The sequence below is a fragment of the Palaemon carinicauda genome, chromosome 20 (assembly GCF_036898095.1).
Source record: "Palaemon carinicauda isolate YSFRI2023 chromosome 20, ASM3689809v2, whole genome shotgun sequence".
Classification (NCBI taxonomy): domain Eukaryota; kingdom Metazoa; phylum Arthropoda; class Malacostraca; order Decapoda; family Palaemonidae; genus Palaemon; species Palaemon carinicauda.
In genome coordinates this window covers 65,124,564-65,138,912 of record NC_090744.1, presented here as the reverse complement: position 1 = coordinate 65,138,912, position 14,349 = coordinate 65,124,564, and the positions used below count along the sequence as shown (strand labels likewise).

The following is a 14,349-nucleotide window of genomic DNA, read 5'->3' as shown; positions in this document are numbered from 1 at the left end:
AATTGCCAGAACATAGGAGCTTGATGCTCCTCTTTTCCCCTAGAGTGAAGTAAGCGCAACGTGGATCAAAATCATTGGATTTCTTAAAGAAAAAAAAATATCCCCGTTCTTAGATGGTCTAATGGGTTTCTGGTTAACTTGCTGTTGCAATAAAGGTCAAATTTAGTGACAGCGCATTATTTACTAAAGGAAAACTAAATTTTTCTGTTCAAAATGTTGTCACATCGGTAACTTTAAATCTAGTCCTTATCACTCTAAATAGGCCTATAAGCTATTTTTTTTATCGAAACACTAGCCAACAGGGAACCGGTAATTTTGTATATTATTCCATGGTAATGTAACCTAGGAAAAAAGCTACTGTTTCTTACAGAAAAAATTACGATCTCTACAAAAATGACACTCGTTTCCGTCGCAAATGAATAGTTTCAGAAATATATATACATCTATATCCTACGATAATGGGGGACCCCCAGTGGGAACTCGGGGTTTTGGGTGGAGAAAACATACTGGGGAAACGATATATAATTGTTTTCCTATAGTAAATAACGTGAATTAAGCGAATTTGATGTTCATTTCAATCGGAAACAAACAGATCAACCAATTCGGATAACTTTAAGATGCACGGTGTCACTTCTCTTACGAACGAACGATAACATTAGCAACGTTACCAATAATACACAGTGTTACCAATGTTGACGTATGGTACACAGAGTTACCAACGGCACGTTGACATTACTAAAGATAGTAATGATAGATATTTCCATATATTAAATAATTTCTCCATATAAGTTTTACTTAATATACAAAATGTACAAAATGGGCACAGAACCTAACAAACCCACCTAACCTAGCCTAGTAGTATGACAGGTCACAAAATAACATTTGATCTACATCGGACGTTGGCAGCACTGGTTACTATATTTTTTCATGACACAATCTTTGCAACGGCGCCTCCAAAGTTTATTCAGATATACTGTTTTGTATTTTCCTCCAGTTATTATAATTTCAAGAAGGTAATGTATAGAGAAGAAAAGGCTTGTTTTACGTTTATATATCGATTCCCCAGTATGGTTTCCCCACCCAAAACCCCGAGTTCCCACTGGGGGTCCCCCATTATTGGAGGATATAGATGTATATTTATTTCTGAAACTATTCATTTGCGACGGGAACGAGTGTCATTTTCGAAGAGAGCGTAATTTTTTCTATAAGAAACTGTAGTTTTTTTCCTAGGTTACATTACCATGGAATAATATACAATGAAACCAGGGAACCTTTCTATATCAGCAGCCAGATCCTCATGCATTGATTAAAAATGGACATCAACTAACTTAACTTTCCCCCCTAACCTAACCTATAAGCCGTGTCCTTACCTACTTACATAACGGGGGGCTAACGGCCTCCTGCGACCCCCTTACACTGCCGTATTCTAAGCTAGACATAATAATACCTACATGTGGCCGCTATAGTACAAAGACCCCGGCTACAGCATATCTAGAATGTTAGTTTTGCTTTCCCGCTATTGTTAAATGATGAGTAACATGTGCTCTGTCAATTATTGTTAGAAGATATGCATAGGCCTACATGTTAAATGGGGCGTTCTATGGGTTTGCTATACTTAAAGTCATAGAAAAACACTAAAATACGAGCACTCAAGTTCACTCATTTGCAAGTGAATTGAAGTGAAGCCACACCAATAGATCACTAATAATCTTGGGCAGAAATGGATAAAACAATATAACCAATTAGAAAATATATGGTTCATGTACTGCATTTGCATAGAATAGGAAGTACCGTATATAATTACCTCTTAGTCTAAATCAAAGTGACTAGATAAAGTGTAGAGTACGTAGATGACAAATTAAGGCGACATAGACGGTCCCGTCAAATGTGTTGTTTACATCTTAGATCAGATCAGATTCACGTTGAGGTTTCTCCTTTGCAACGGCGCCTCTTTAACTCTTCTAGTTTTGTGTCTTCCTTATTTTCACTAGGTTTTTTTTTTTCATCAACATTTGTTGTAGTAAACTTTTCTTATTTTCAACATTTCTTTTTTAAAAAAATGGAATTTTCCAGCTGTTTGTGCACTATTTCCTTTGTATTGTTATTGGAGCTCAATTGCTTTTATTCTTATATCACTATACTGTGGGAAATATAATACACATATATACAACGTATACAGTTCATATTTCCATCTTGACGTCTGTTTTTTTTTTATATAATCAAGCCCAATGTGTTTGTCTTTGCTCTGAATAATAAAACTGATGAAAATGTGTTGCCATATACTTCCTCCTATTCGATTTCCCTTTTCCAGTTTCACTAAAAAAAAATAATCCTATTATTTTCTTTAAGTCTTCTTCATATGGTCGTTATAGCTCAATTACTTCATTCCTTTCTTTTCTATATTTCTGGCAAAATAACAAAAAATGTATCAAATCTTCCTCCTCATTTTCACTAAAATTACATTTTACATTCCCCCATTGTGTCTATTTACAATATTAAGTTTTAAGGTATTGGTGCTTGCTCTATAAAAACATCACTGAAGCAAATGTGTTCTCATAAAATTCTTCTTCTTTACTTTCTTTCTTCCACGGTCTATATATTTCTAAGCTCACTTTACTTTCTATTTCTTCTTTCCACTTTTCAGTATCCCACTTTCTGGTTTCCGTTTTTATTTCTGCCTTGTTCATTCTTCTTATTTGTCTTATACCTAAACTTAATTCTTCCAAATACTTTACAGGTTGTTTCCACCATCTTCCTTCTTTTTCTTGAATATCCTGGATAATCATTTTCAGTATTTCCTTCTTTCCATTCAGGGTACGATTTAAGTACTGCAGCTTCCCATCCATCACCCTTGCTTTCATAGAAGATGCACCTATCTCCCCTCTTAGAGTAGTATTAGCTGTGCTTTTTGTAGCACCTAAAATCTTCCTGTATACCCTATTCTCTATTCTTTGTAGTTTCTCTATTTCAGTTTCTGTTAGATTTATAACACTTGTTCCATACAAAATAGATGGTAAAGCAATACTTTTCCAGAACGTTTTTCCTATCATTAATTTATTGCAACTTTTCTCTATAACCGAATATGTTAAATTAGCTAATTTTTGTGCCTTTTCCATCATTACCCTTTTCTGAGTTTTAAATATATTCATACTATTGTCTAGCTTTATTTCTAAGTATGTCACACCTTCTACTACTTTGATTCCCGCTATGTTATCTGGCTTTTTTTTTCATATTGTAAATCATAATATTACACTTTTCTTTATTAATTTCCAACCCACATTTTTTACTAGTTTCTACTAATATCTGGATGTTACGCTTTGCATTATGTATATCCTGTGCAATTATTAAGGCATCATCTGCAAAAAATAATGATTCTATCTTTATTAATTGATTTCTGAAACCGTTTCCTTCCTCTTCTATTTTCTTCATGACAATATACGTAATCAGTTTAAAAAGTGAAGTTGAACCTGTGCAACCTTGTTTAATTCCCCTCGTAACCTCCATTTCTCGTTCTATACCTTCTCCTAAGTCAATGCCCGTAGTATCTCCTTGATAAATATTTGCAATTGCACTTATGATTTTGGTTTTAATTTTACATTCTTTTAAAACTTCTATTAATACCTCCCTTTTTACAGAGTCAAATGCTTTACTAAAGTCTATCGCAGTTACTATTAGGGGTTGCTGATACAAATTAATTGTCATTCACTTTTTTTTATTTAATTCATTCTATCAATTTCCAGAATATTTCCAGGCTCACTTTATTTTCCAGCCATTCTTTTCACTTACCAGTAGGTCTAGGCCTATACCAAACTCTATTATTATTATTATTATTATTATTATTATTATTATTATTATTATTATTATTATTATTATTACTTGCTAAGCTACAACCCTAGTTGGATAAGCAGGATGCTATAAGCCCAAGTGCTCCAACAGTGAAAAATAGCTCAGCGATGTAAGGAAATAAATAAACTACAAAAGAAATAAGGAACAATATGAAATATCTTAGGAATAACATTAAAATACAGCTTTCTTATATAAACCACAAAAACTTAAAAAAACAAGAGGAATAGAAATAAGATAGAATATCGTGGCCAAGTCGTACCCTCAAGCAAAAGAACTCTACCGCAGGGCAGTGGAAGACCATGGTACACAAGCTACCCAAGACTAAAGAACAAGGGTTTGATTTTGGACTGTCTTTCTCCCAGAAGAGCTGCTTACCACAGCTAAAGAGTTTCTTCTACCCTTGGTAAGAGGAAAGTAGCAACTGAACAATTACATTGCAGTAGTTAACCCATTGAGCAAAGAAGAATTGTGAGCTAATCTCAGAGTTGTCATGTGTATGAGGACAGAGGAGAATGTGGAAAGAATGAGGTAGGCTATTCCGTGCATGCGTAGTGTAGGTAAAGGAAAAATGAGCCATAACCAGAGAGAGGGATTCAATTTAGTACTGTCTGGCCAGTCTAAGGACCCTATAACTCTCTAGCGGTAGTTTCTCAACGGGTGGCTGGTGCCCTGGCCAATCTGCTATCTTAATTGAAATTGTATTCAGCTGTATCTCTTACATATGATTTGTTGTGTATGGTATAATTCCAAATTTCTTCCAATATATATTAAAAGAGTTGGAAGAACCAGACCATCATAGGAGATGACGAATGGAGAAGCATTGATTTAAAAGCTCAAGAGAGAGACGACTGGCAAAATCTAACCGAGGACCTTTGCGTCAATAGAGGTTGGAGATGATAATGATTTAATGAAGAAATGGAAGGAATTTTAAAGTCCCTCACAAAATCTAAATCATCTCCACATTCCTGAAAAAGAAGGAATTATGGAAAACAGGCAAATGGAAGGCAAAATAAAAAAAATCATTATACATATATAAAAATCTAATGAAAAACAACATTAATAAAAGGGAACAATGCCATTGAAATACCACGAGAATTGAAAAATGAATAGACTGTAATTAAATATTTTGAATAACTCGTAATTTGTTTCCCTTGTCGATTTCAGTGAGAACATATTGTGAGGAATTTTGATATTACGTCACTGTTCTTTTATATCACGTTGTAATTGAATTACATTTTGAGCCAGAGAGAGAGAGAGAGAGAGAGAGAGAGAGAGAGAGAGAGAGAGAGAGAGAGAGAGAGAGAGAGAGAGAGAGAGAGAGAGAGAGAGAGATACTTAGCATCCCATTCTCTCTGATCATTAGAACCAAGCTGCCATTGCAATAATCATCTTTATGGCCAATCAATGCCTTCATCAATGCCTGATATTATCATCTGTATTTTTATACGCTCATTCCCCTGTTTTGGTATGATGATTATGTGCCCTGGATGCAAGCATTCCTAATATACGGTAATTTCTATTTGGTTTAAACTTGAAGCTACTGATAAGTTGCGTCATTGAGAAAGGGGCTGAACTGTAGTACTGTACTTAATGTATATCAAGGGAAAACTTCACGCTTGAAGGTACCACAAGAAGTTTTGTTTATCAGAGACCAAGAAATGATGCCATTCCTGCTGTTTCTGACTACAAAGGCTTTTCCTTAAGAAAATGAACTTTTATCCATGGAAAATAGTTCCTTTCCTTAATCATTTCATCTAAAGTAACTGAGACCATTACAGTATATCATATTATAAACTAAGAAAATTCGCATAAAAGTACGAAACTTATTTTTTGTGTTTTTATAGTAAACTCAAATTCATTTTTTTGTGATTTATTGTGAAATCCCATTTTTTGTAATATTCTGTTGGGTGGAATACTATTACATCAATTGGATTACTCAAATATTTTTTCATTAGTGATTGGTGTTTGAGATATAATTATTCACATTAAAGATATTTAAGACATCTATAATATAAAGTATTAGTTTTTTGTAATTTATCGTAATAATTTTGTAAAGTCAATTTTTCTTCTTAGCTGTATTCTGTCAGGTGGAACATTATTACGTCAATTGGATTTCTAAAATACTTTTATTTATTAGTGATTTGTGTTTGAAGTGTAACTATTCATATTAAAGACATTTAGGTTTCATTGTAATGTATTACAGGGCAATGTAACCTAGGAAATCAACTAGTTTTTCTTATAGAAAAAATTACGCTCTCTTCGAAATTAACACTCATGTTCAGGTGGTGAGTATTTTGGCTATTTTCATATTCTATTAATTTATTGTGCTTTGCCAATTTATATTGATTTTAATTACCTGGTTTCTGTATTTTTATTGATTTTAATGATGTTTGCCAACAAAATCAAGTGTCAGACTTAAATCAGGGACAAGTTACAGATGCTAGACTTGTGGGTAGCCTACACTTTTGCGGTCCAGTATATATTTACAAATGCACCTCACTGTTTACTTATTTTTATTTGCACAAGCATGTTTTGCCAATTAGCATTCTTCCATGTAATAAAACCATCTGGAAATACATTGTAGTTTCTTAGAGGTGTAATGTACAGTACAAGGGCACTGTTAAGAGTTAAACTAACTTGCGTAATCCAGCATGTACTGCATGCCAGCACAGGTGAGCAAGGAGTTAAGGTTGAATTGCTAGCTGGGCAAAGACTAGTATGTAAATTATTACATATGATCCTGGCTAGTACAGTGGTAACGTGTTTGCCTAGCATTCGCATGGCAAGAGATCAATCCCCGCCCAGGACCGTGAGTTTAAGCTGTTTACTGGGGAGGCCACTGCTGTGGTAGGGCACCAGAGTGGGGGGTTGGGCTTGCCCGGCTGACGTTCTGGTGATCATCTATGCTGATGGAACCGGAACTGAAACCAGTCACCTTTAACCTTTAAGTGTGAATCTCTACGAGCAGTGTTAGTAAGGATCTTCCTCTTCTTTTCGTGTGCGAGCGATAGCCTGGTGACCCTACGATGTGTGCGCATACCTCCCATAACTGTTAATGTACGTAGGATGGTTGTTATCGCGAAACTATAATTTTGTGGAAGAAGACATTAAAACACAATAACATAACAAGAAAACTAACTGGGAATAAAAGAATTTTTTCATGCAAAATTGGCAGGGTGGAATTTAACAAATAATTACCAATAGTTTAAGTAAATAAACTCCTTAGAGTATCCAAATACACAAGAAAATACTCTTAAGAAAATTGTATAATGCCAGATAAATATCAAAACTTTATAGGAACAGTCAAAGTTATAGGAATTGTAGAAAGTGGCAAATTTTATGGGGGGAGGAATTACCGACATATTAGAGTTGCAAGGAAAGGAAGGGATATGCACTAACCTGAATTACCCCTAACTAACCTGACCTAGATCACCATGTTCTAAATTGCCATGTTCTTGCGTATTGGGATACAATCCACCCTTACCATAAGCTAATATTAGAGAAATACCCTAAGCTACAATAAAAAAAAACATGAAAATATGCCTGAAGAAGCATATTTTACCCAATAAGCATCAAAGCATTACATGAACAGGTCATTATTAGAGGCACTATAGATACAGTAGTGGGAAATTATATGGTGGCGTCGATTACCGATGTAGTTGAGGTACGAGGAAATGAAGGGGACATGCACTAAAGAACTCACACCAAGCCTGACCTAAGTCACCGTTTCTTTATTTCCTGGGAGAAGTGGACCCACTCCGCCACACCCCCATACCCTGTGCTAACATCAGAAAAAAGCTATGCTGGGAACATTCCACTTGGGGAAGAGATCCTAGTACTGTACTGTATGTTCATGCCTCCTTTTTTAGGTTAGATGGTTCTTATGTGGAACATTCCCATCCTCAAATATACTGTACTTAGTGCGAGGGGCTCGTACTCACACACCTGCAACCTGGGCTCTGTTTCCTACGAGAACGAGTATGCACACTGCAATTAGGAATGAAGGGCTCTGTTCTTCCTTCCCCTTCTTTGATGATTCTCTCTCTCTCTCTCTCTCTCTCTCTCTCTCTCTCTCTCTCTCTCTCTCTCTCTCTCTCTCTCTCTCAGTTCCAGAGACAACCAAACAATCATGTTGGTTGAGGAAGAGGTCAGTGAATCAGTGAAGCACAGGATGACCTCTCAAAGTAAGTCTTTCAGGTCATTGACAGATTCCTCTGCAAAGCTTTGTGGGATGAGGTGTCCAGTAGCAAAACCCAACCATCCTAATAGGTAGATGTATCCATACAAGGTACTGGAGCTCATGCTCCTGCAACCAGTGTTAGGTCTCGGATGGATGATTGGATAAGATTGTCTTGATACACCGGTGGGATACAGGCTGTATGAATTGGCACCTCATATCTAGGGTTGCAATGGAGGTCGTTTCTGGATTTTTCATTTGAAAAGGTTTACTCGTGCATTGTTGGCATGACACACAGGGGGATGGAGAGAATAATGATGGGATAAATGCTCCCCAAAACCACTAGAGAGCAACTTGAATGACAGCTGGGAGGGAGTCCAGAGTATAAGTCTAGGGACACCGCAAAGCAGGTTTCACTATCGTCCTAAATCCGGTCCTTCCTCGATCCTGGAGGAATTGATTTTTTCTTATGATAGGTCTTTATAGAACAGAATCCAGAGAGAGAATATTAGGTCTCATGCAATGGTAAGACCAAGCACAAAGACTGCTTGTGAGGATGTAGGCAGCCACCGTCATCTCTTTCCTTCCTTTGGATGTTCCCGAGACGCTTTTGCGATACCATCGCCACACTCATAATAAATGAAAGCTGACGCCAAAGAAATATTCCAGAGCTGAATAAGAGTCTTAAAAGATTTCCTTTCTCTCAACCGAATAAAGAGAACCATCCCTGAGGGAAAGACAGTACTGAGAATATATCTACTGTGCTCCGGGAGGTGATATGAATGCGTTCCGTACAAGGTACAGTACAGGCGTTCAGACGCCTGTTACCTCTGATCAGTCTAGTTTGATACCGAGCAAGCACACCTTTGTGTAGAATGACTGGGTCTGCCCTCATCCCCTTCTTCCTTCAGAGTTCCAGAGTGGACAACCCAGCAGAAGGGACTGGGTATATGGTATAGTACGATCAATGAACTGTACACTGCTAGCATGATGACTTAGCTGACTGTCTTGTCTCAGCTACACAACTACAAACTCAACCATCACTTGTATGCGTTTCACATGAACTATAAAAACCTGAAACCTTCCGGTTATACTGCCTGCCTCAACTGCCACGCAAGTCCTGGTTTAAGTTCAAAGTGGAGGTTATGCTACCAGGTGGGTTAAGGACAAAGTTGCATCTTAGTGGACTGTCTGGTTGGCTGATCTTACCTCCCCCCCCCCCCCCGATAGTAATTCCCACCTCCTCTTTATAACTTTTAACCACTGAGTTCCAGCTTCACTGAACCGTATGCCTATTAAAAGACTCAGGGTTGTGGTGACCTATGTGGTAACGTCCCTGACTAGTGATCTCCAGACTGGGGTTCGAGTCCCGCTCAACCTCACCATTCTTGTGAGGTAAGGAGGGGGGGGGGGAGGTTTGGGGAGCCTATTAGTCTATCTGTTGAGTCTTCAGCAGCCATTGCCTGGCCCTCCTTGGTCCTAGCTTGGGTGGAGAGAGGAGCATGGGTGCTGATCATATGTATACATGGTCAGTTTTAATCTAGGGCATTGTTCTGCTTGATAAAGCAAGGTTACTGTCCCTTGCTTCTGCCACTCATGAGTAACCTTTAAACGTTTTAAACCTTCTATAGTAGTTATGAAAAATACAAATTGCTTTATCTGGGATTTTTAGCATCCCATTTGCTCTGATCATTAGAACTAGGCTGCTATTGCAATTATCATCTTTATGGCCAATCAGTGCCTTCATCAATGCCTGATATTATCATTTGTATTTTTATACACTCATTCCCCTGTTTTGGTATGATGATTATGTGCCCTGGATGCAAGCATTCCTAATATACGGTAATTTCTATTTGGTTTAAACTTGAAGCTACTGATAAGTTGCGTCATTGAGAAAGGGGCTGAACTGTAGTACTGTACTTAATGTATATCAAGGGAAAACTTCACGCTTGAAGGTACCACAAGAAGTTTTGTTTATCAGAGACCAAGAAATGATGCCATTCCTGCTGTTTCTGACTACAAAGGCTTTTCCTTAAGAAAATGAACTTTTATCCATGGAAAATAGTTCTTTTCCTTAATCATTTCCTCTAAAGTAACTGAGACCATTACAGTATATTGTAGGGCATAACCTTGGAATTACACCTCCAAATGATAACAGAGATAAAAATAGACACATTGTCTTTGGTTGGTTTGGCATAGCCCCCTTCAGTAAAGGTAAAGATGTTGGGTTTCAGTTCCAATTTCATCAGAATGGTTGCTCACCAGAATGTCTGCCGGGAAAGCCCAACCCCTCACTGTGGTGCCCAAACACAGCATTGGCCTCCTCGGTAAACAACTTAAACTCACGGTTCCAGGTTGGGATCGATCTGCCGCCATGCGAGTACTAGGCGTACTCGTTACCACTGTACAGTACTAGCCAGGAGGCTAGGTAGTTAACCTAAATTAGGTTAGTTGGGTTGCTTTCCAGTGTTTGTTTTACATGTGAAATGTCGATTTTCAGGCATGAAAATATGTTTGGAATTGCAACTGGTAACCAGGTTTTAATGGTAAGGGAAGATGGGAAATTAAAAAACCATCTTGTGGGTAAAACATTGTGACAAAAGTTACATATAAGAAAATCATTCGGCAAGAAGAGCATCTAGATTTTATGATAGCATGAGTGTTCCTACTTAACTACAAAGTCCCATTCTTTAACAGAAGTACTGCATGCTTTTAGTGTACAGTATTTGAAACTCGGATGTTAAGATTTATGACTGTTGGGTGGATTAAAAGTCCTATCCCCTGCCAGCACACCGAGTCGCTACAGTATTTTGTTTTTATCCACCAGAGAATACAGATGTACTGGCACTGCCACTTGCTGTTGACTTTACTGTATTTTTCTTTTAGATAATGGGTAACAGTTCTTTGTCTGCAAGGGATATTAAGGAAGAAGAAAGATTTTGCAGTTTTTCTAATGACCGTAGTTGACTGGCAGTTTGTGTAACTTAGCGATATACACTTTCTTGTTTTGGTTTGACAGCATTCCTGTTGTTGTTTACTGTATTCCTTTGCAAGTGTTCCCTGGTGTTGATGATGTCATCGTGACTGGGGATTTGGCGTTCCTTGAACATCATTGCATGCTGTCAGAGGAAGGGGTGTTTGCTGCTGCTGAGTTGAGGAGGAGGAATATCACCCTTGTTCTGTTAGTCAGCATCTTCCCGTTTATAGACAGGCACTACAGACTTATCTCCTGGTGGGGCTGTATCTTAATAAAGTTCTTAGGATATATTTCCTACTTGGAATGTTGTTGCCATCAGCCTGGAATAGGCACGCTAGAAAGATAATTTCAATTTTCTTCTCCACTTCTGCCTCACCTTCGACTCTTCACACACTGCCAGTCATGAAGAAAGGGCTCCAGTCCTTTTTTGCCCCTTTTATGAAGGAAAAAGCCCGAGAAGAACTATTAATAAGAGTTGCACATACAAAACTCCTTAAGTTTTTCTCCCCCAAGAGACTATGAGACAACACATAGAGCACCTGAGCGCTCCTTCGTCAGGTCGCACTACTGGTTGAGGGGGAAGGATTTTGCCCCTCTTTTATCCTTTTTTTGGACAAAGAAGTCTTAAAAACCAGATGACAGGAGATACTTTATGTGACTCGTACCATTTTTCTCCCCACGAGAGAGTGTGTTACCTCTTGGCAAACACCCTCACCTGTTTACGTGCATGCGCTCCTTGGAGTTTTCCTTTTTGCTCGCCCAATATCTATCCATGTGGCACCTATTAACTGTTTACGCGCACCCATCATCTGTTCATGTGCTCTCCCACTTGGGCTCATAAATTCACTCTTGTGCTCTTGACTTCATATGTTTGCACTAGAGTAGTGTTCCATCAACTGTTTGTGTGTGCTCTCACCTCATTCTGAAAGCACTCTTTTGCCATCTAGTAAGACTAGAAATTTGACAGTTCTACCTTTGCCAGCATGTTTTGCAAGGCGACAGCGTACATACAGTACTGTACTGTACTTGGAACATTCCTTCCACAAAAATACATGTCGATATGTGATGCTGTTGCTCACACCGGTTCCTTGTGCTCTTTTCTCACAAGAGTAGATGCACACATTGCTGGTAGGAGTAAGGGCCTTGCCTTTCTTTCCCCCTCCTGGATGATCCTCTTATGCCTTCAGGAGAGAGAGGGAAAACACTAATTACATGAGGACAATACAGACTTCAAGAGAGAGAGGGAAAACACTAAGTACATGAGGACAGTATGTACCAAGACAAGTGGTACATACCAAGATTGTACCCAAAGCTTGGTTTAAGATAAAGTCTCTCATGCTCATTTTTAGCAGTCTTGAACAAGTTCAAGCTCCCGTCCTCTCAATTATGAGAAAAGGACTTTAGCTAGCATGATTAGGTTGAACACTTATGTTTTCAGAGGTTACTTATGAGGAATGCTTACTTCCTCAAGAATATGTTTTCATACTAGGTTCAGATGTTCACCTTGTTTGATCAACACTACACAATCAGACATTTCTTATATGTTCTTTAGTGACCTTTGGGTTGCAGAACTTCTTGTATCTACTTTGATCCTGCTCTTCCATAGCATGATACGCTGGAAGAGGAACCTCAGAATGTTCTCATTGCTTGTACAGTACTGTACAGGCTATAAGATCTTATCTTCACAAGCGCTGAGGTTTCTTTGTGCCCTACCCATTTGTGTTTTGTCTTTATTGGAATGTTCAGATTCTATTCGCCCCCTGGCACTTGTTCTCCATGATCGGTGTTTCCCATGGGAATTTTTGATTGGTTACTGTGATTGGGAGTTTTCCAATTGGTTACCATGATTTGGAACCTTCTGATTGGTTACTATGATAAAAAATATTCTGATCAGTTACTATGATCGTAAATTTCCTGATCTTTTACCGGAATTGGAAACCTCCTAATTGATTACCGCCCTCAGGAACCTTACAATCGTTTATTGCTATCGTTAAGGAACCATCCGATTGGTTACAATGATTCGGTACCTTGCAGTTGTTTACGATAACCGGGAACCTTACAACTCTTTATTGCGATCGGGAACCTTATTTTTTACTGCGATTAGGAACCTTACGATTGTTTACAACTGTCAGTAACCTTACAATAGTTTACCAGTATCAGGAACAATGTGATCATATACGGCAATCTTTAACCGTCCGGTTGTTTACCACAATCGCATTATAGTACGACCTTTTACTGTACAGTACAGTACTACAAATGGGACCCTTACCTTCTGCAATCGGGTTTCTTGCATTCGGGAACGACATGATCTAGAACAATGCTTGGAACTTACTCAGGCCTCAAGCATCATCACCTTTGAATTGCCAGGAACTAATTCACCTGTTTTGTTACTCCTTCCCGGCTTTCCCACTGCTCAAGAGGAGAAAGAAGGAATCACCAAAGCACAGGACGACTGACATGTCACTCGGTCTCAAGACTTCAACTGATTCCTCTGCATGGTTTCATGGAAGGAGCAGTGCTGTACCAATACCCAACCCCTGGAAAGGTTTTTGGTTTGGGGTACAGGAGCTCATGCTCATGCTACCAGTATTCGGTCTCCTACAAGGCTGAATACAAGCACTGCATGGTTGGGAGGTTGGCAGCCTCTCGTCCCTCTGCTGTTTAAGGACATTCCCTTGGCATTTCTCTCTCACCATTGTCCAAATTCTCCCTACGCGCCGATGCCTGTTCTCTACCTAGATTTTCCTATGCTCAGACACCAGTCCATGACTTTTTTCCCTAACCGTCAAGATCTTCCATCTCTGTCACACTTAGTGTTGGAACAGGTTACTTCTCAAATCTGATTTCACCATTCAAACAACCACTGATATGCCACATTGTGTACACACTCAGTTGTTGGGAAGGACTTTTTCTAATCAAGTTTTTTGTGTATTTTTTGTAGGAAGAAGACGCCAGAGACGATTGCCTTTAGGGAAGCTTATTATGGCAATTCAGACTTCTTTGAGGTACAGTAATGAAATTTTATACACTATAGCAATCGATAGAATCATGATTCCTAGGCTTTCTGCTTATACCCTCCCCAATTGATCGAATCAGCGGAGTTGGGACAGACCTTGATGGAGATTCAAGTACGACAACACGACGTCTCGACACCCAAGTCTGCTTTTCCATGGCCAGCCCCAAGCTAAATTGAGGTTCAATCATTGGGAAGTCACAATCATTTGCTGCACTATGATCTAAAGCTTGTCATGCCTAAGGAAAAGTAGAAACATGGACTTGATCCAGTAAAGTGCCAAAAACAAAGCTGGGGGAGAGATTTTGTTGTCTCCTGGTTGTTGGACAGGGGAGT

General features: G+C 38.6%; 1 protein-coding gene and 1 long non-coding RNA gene across 2 annotated transcripts in view; one reads left to right on the top strand and one right to left on the bottom strand.

Moving 5' to 3' along the window:
- Nucleotides 1-1,888, bottom strand: part of LOC137659502 (uncharacterized) — a 197,008-nt gene extending 195,120 nt beyond the window's left edge. The window contains exon 1 of the long non-coding RNA XR_011047556.1: nucleotides 1,805-1,888. This is a non-coding gene — a long non-coding RNA (uncharacterized lncRNA). The remainder of the gene's footprint in view (nucleotides 1-1,804) is intronic.
- Nucleotides 1-14,349, top strand: part of LOC137659500 (uncharacterized) — a 498,613-nt gene that overhangs the window by 142,835 nt on the left and 341,429 nt on the right. The gene's annotated exons all lie outside the window — the stretch shown is intronic.